This window comes from Belonocnema kinseyi, chromosome 9 (assembly GCF_010883055.1).
Source record: "Belonocnema kinseyi isolate 2016_QV_RU_SX_M_011 chromosome 9, B_treatae_v1, whole genome shotgun sequence".
NCBI lineage: Eukaryota > Metazoa > Arthropoda > Insecta > Hymenoptera > Cynipidae > Belonocnema > Belonocnema kinseyi.
The window spans coordinates 117,937,605-117,942,577 of NC_046665.1; the positions used below are offsets into that span (position 1 = coordinate 117,937,605).

The window sequence follows — 4,973 nt, forward strand, 5'->3', positions numbered from 1 at the left end:
CCCCCCCCCCCCCCAACATTTTGTTGGAAATTCATTCTTTTTAAAAATTGCTATAATATAATTTAGAAAAAATGCTGCAATAATTTTCCGCCGTTTTTCTTTTAAATATACACCCTTGTAAAATGATTTGATGAAACATCAATCCTTTCTTCGACCGTTGATATTTATTGATTTCAAATCGTCGATTTCAAATTATTTATGTCTTACGGTCCAATCGTAAATCGAAAAAATAAATATGAGTCAAAAAAACATGTTCTTCGAAACTCAGATATTTATTTAATAGAAAAAACTCCTTTCAAAACTTCCTGACGTTTCAGTACACATGCGTACCTTTTTCAAAGGTTCTTAAACCTGAGTTGATCGTACAATTTTAAAAAATGTAGTGTAATCGATTGAAGCCTCGAAAAAATTTTTTGAGACTTCAAAAAATGACTAAATTTTAATTAATTTTCTTAAAACTATTGACTGAAATGTTCCTTTTTTTTTGACTGAAAATTGATCTGTTTGACTATTTAAACTATCATCAACTCAGGTTTAAGAACCTTTGAAAAAGGTACGCATGTGTACTGAAACGTCAGGAAGTTTTGAAAGGAGTTTTTTCTATTAAATAAATATCTGAGTTTCGAAAAACATGTTTTTTTGACTCATATTTATTTTTTCGATTTACGATTGGACCGTAAGACAAAAATAATTTGAAATCTACGATTTGAAATCAATAAATATACACCCGACTATCGGTTTAGCCACTCACGGTTAGGCAATTCCCAGAACTGCTGGCCCACGCAGTTTCTCATCTGAAAAGGCGAGAGACAGTTGTGACTATTGTCTGAAAAACAGCAGCGTAGCGGAAAGTCGCAGTGCGCGGGTACTCACATGCAGAGATTGCGCAATATTATGCATTCTAATTCAAAACGCTTCAGTCGGCCCTGAATATTCACGTTTCGATGATCTCGATTTAGCAACAAGGCTACTTGCTGTCGGAAATTTTTTAAGGCTGCACGATTTTTTTGGTACAATTGAGAAATGATTTGCACTTGCAAAAAATTCTGCAGCTTTTTTGCCAAATCTTTTATCAGACATATAAAAGAATTAGAATGGGACCATATGTTCTTCAGATGCACTTCAGATTGAAGAGATGAAGATGACATATATCAAGATAAATATTATAATATGAATAAAAGAGCATGCAAAATCAGATGAAAGGAAAAATCTTTCTACACTCAACACTGCGTGAGTACCGAAATGACAGTCATGTGACCGTGCATTACTGATAATTGCAAACAAGAATATGATAACAAGCGACAAATCGATGGGCTTATAAAGTACATAGTAAACAAAATTAGAAATTTAAATAAATTAGAATAATAAAAAATAACGCTTTCCTTTAAAAATTTGATTAATACAAGAGACGAGTTTTTTTAAAAGCAAGTCAAGTTTAATTTTTTTCTAAATTTGCAATAGGACGCTCCAAAAATCGCCCAGTTTGAAAAATGCAATGTGCATTTGGCAATTTGTTTTCTATGATAAAAAAAGAAAATCCCTTTTAAAAAATTTTTATGGCAATATTAGCCTTATTTTTAGAAATAATTTATTGATTAATTTATTAGAAACAAAATTTCAGAGATATCTTTTTACGTGATTTACTTTTTCTTTTAATAATTAATTAAGTTTATCTAGACCCCAATTTCCTCAAATCTTCTCGTTTTTCTATTTATTTCCTATTAAATATAGTCAAATTATGTTTAAAAATATTTCAACTAATACAAATTTCATATTCGATATTATATAAAATAATTTTTTCTAAATCATAATTCACAAAAAAAAATTAGAAATCGCTACTATTAATTTTCTTCGTAATCTACACAATGTTCACGCAATTTTCGAAAAGTAAGATTTAAATATGTTCAGTCTTTCTAGGCCAAAATGTGATTTTTATAAACCACAAAAAACTAAAAAAATTATTTAGGCTTTTTAATATACCCTACAACTTTTTTGAGCATGCAGACACAAAATTGACCTAAAAAAATAGAATATTTTAACAATTAAAATCACTAAAACCTGAATTAAATCAGTAATTTAAAAAATCATAATTCACGGTGCTTTACGAAAATCACTTACATTAATTTTTTTTGTGATCAAGATAATATACCCAACTCTCAAAATGTTGTAAGATTGAAGCATTTTAAGTTTTTAAAGGAGAAAATCTGATTTTTATAAACTTAAAATAACTAATATAATTTTTAAAAGCTTTGCAAAGTGTCCTAAAAAAATTTGCGAGCATGGAGAAAGTTAGAAACTAAAATAAAAATTTAGGATTAAAATTATTTTAAGTTCTTGAGGTTTATAAAAATAAGATTATTCCCTAGAAAATATGAAAATATGGAAATTCCACATTTTGGAACATTGGGCCTATTATGTAGATTACGAAAACAATTAATATTAGTCTTTTGTAAAAATCTAAAAATTATTTTAAAATTTATTTTTAATTTTACTCAGATGATACGCGAACCAAGCAGAAACTTTTCAGCTATTTATTTTTATTCAAAATTAATGTATGGATTATAGCCCAAGAAGGGATAAAAAAGGGGAAATAGGGTAATTTTTTCAGGAATAAGGGCAAACATATGAAAAAGATTAAACACTTATTGTTACATTTTTGTGATTTCAAGGAATTTAAACGAATTTCTAGAGAACTTCATTGAATAAATTAAATTTGATTTTTATTTATTATTATTTTACATATTAAAAAGTCGGTGGATTTTTATTTTCTAATACCAGAAACATAAAGTATTTTAAAATCCATAAAAACAAATTTTTAATAATAAGAGTTCTACAATTGCTTGAAACAAAATCTTTTGAAAGTCTTTGAAATCTTAAAAATTTCTTCGATATAAATTAAATTAAAATTATTAATCGAATTTATCTTGAAAAAAAATCGTTAAAAAAATTCAAGCGCGTGTTTACATTCCCAAATTTTTATTTTCTAATATTAAAAATATAAATAATTTGAAAATCCATAAAAAAAATTTTTTAATAATAAGATTTCTACAATTTTTTGAAGCAAAACATTTTTCAATTCTTTGAAATATTTAAAAATAAAAATAATTAAAAAACAAAAAAAAACAAAAATTAATACTTAAAATCATAAAAATGTCTTGGATATAAATTAAATTTAAATTAATCGTTAAATTTCTATTTGAAAAATCTTTAAAAAATGTACGCGCGTCTTTACAGACCTAGATTTTTATTTTCGAATATTAAAAATACAAAATATTAAAAATATCAACTAATTTGCAGAAGAAATTCGTCTTTTTGTCTTGAAAGTTTCTCGATTTCGTACAAAATTTACCTATTTGGTTTAAAATTAACTTTTTTATTGAAAAAAAAAGAAAAATTGTCTATAAAACAGTTGAATTTTCAAACCGAACATATTAATTTCCAACAAAAAACTTAATTTTCAGCTAAATAGTTGAATTTCCTACCAAATTGTTGAATGTTCAAAAGAAAAAGACGAATTAAAAAAAAGGTGTGTTTTCAAACAAAAAATATAAATTTCTAACAAAAAAAAAAGTTATTTTTTAACCAACTAGTTGAACTTTCTACCAAATTGTTGAAGCTTTGTTGAAGCAAAGCTAACATCTTTTAATTGATTAAAAGTAATTAATTTTAGTCACAGATTGTTACATTGTAAATAGAAATATTTTTAAATCGTAATCTAAAAATTGTTTGTATTATAAAAATTTACATGTAAAATTGACAATTCAGACATTCCTGAAATTAAAATGTCTAAAAGTTGACTAATATTGTACAAAATCAAAATTGTTTGATTTCAAAAACGTTAATAATTTTAAACTTTCTAAGTAGGAAAAATAGGATCTACTTTAAAAATTTTTAATATACGAAGTAACACTGAAAACAAATTTTTTAAATTAAATACAATTGTAATAAGCAAAATTAAAAAATTAATTTTTAAGTTAAAAATTAAAAAAGTACTAATTTTTATTTTACTTTGGTCTGATAGAAAAGCTTAGATCTTTTTTTATTTAGGAAAAAGTAAGAGAAAAGAGTTTGACTCAACTTTGATAAATCTTTACGATAATTAAATATTCTATGGAATGTTCATTTAAAGAAAAATATTTAACGTCTACTAAAATATGTTTTGAAATTTGTCGAAACTTTAAAAGCTGTTTTTGGTAGTTTTTGAAAATTGTTTATATTCTATAATTTATTAAATTTGTATTCAATTGAAAAGTAAATCTTGTAATTCTTGTCTGAATTTTGGTCCAATCGAACAATAATTTTTATAATAAATCTAACATAATGATTCATATATTTTTATTTAACTTCAAAAATATTTAATTACTACAGATTAAAAAAATATGTTGCCTTTAAAGTTTGATTTAAATCCTAAATAGTTTAGTTTATAATCAGTCAAATTTAGAAAAAGTCTATTATAAAGTATATTATAATTAATTTAATTTTTTCAATTTGACTGATTTTAAACTAATCTATTTAGGATTTAAATTAAACTTTAAAGATACATTTTTTTTTAATCTGTAGAAATTGAATGTAAATATACAAATAATATAAATAATTATGTTAGATTTATTATAAAAATTAATGTTCGACCGGGCAAAAATTCAGACAAGAATTACAAGATTTACTTTTCAATTAAACACAAATTTAATAAGTCACAGAATGTAAACCATTTTCAAAAACTACCAAAAAAAGATTTTAAAGGCTCGACAAATTTCAAAACAGATTGTAGTAGACGCTACATATTTTTCTTTAAATGAAAATTCCATATAATATTTACTTATCGTAAAGATTTATCAAAGAGTTCTACACAATGACTTTGTGAAACTCTTCACCTTGGGTGATTGCTAGAAAGATTAATCTGCGACCTTGGTCGGAGCAGTATTGGAGAACGAACGTCTTATTTAAATAAACACGGAAATTCCATATTTACCTAA

At 24.6% G+C, this 4,973-nt stretch overlaps 1 protein-coding gene across 3 annotated transcripts in view; it reads left to right on the forward strand.

The window, feature by feature from the left end:
* LOC117180918 (facilitated trehalose transporter Tret1-2 homolog) overlaps positions 1 to 4,973 on the forward strand; it is an 889,009-nt gene that overhangs the window by 839,462 nt on the left and 44,574 nt on the right. The window lies entirely within an intron of this gene.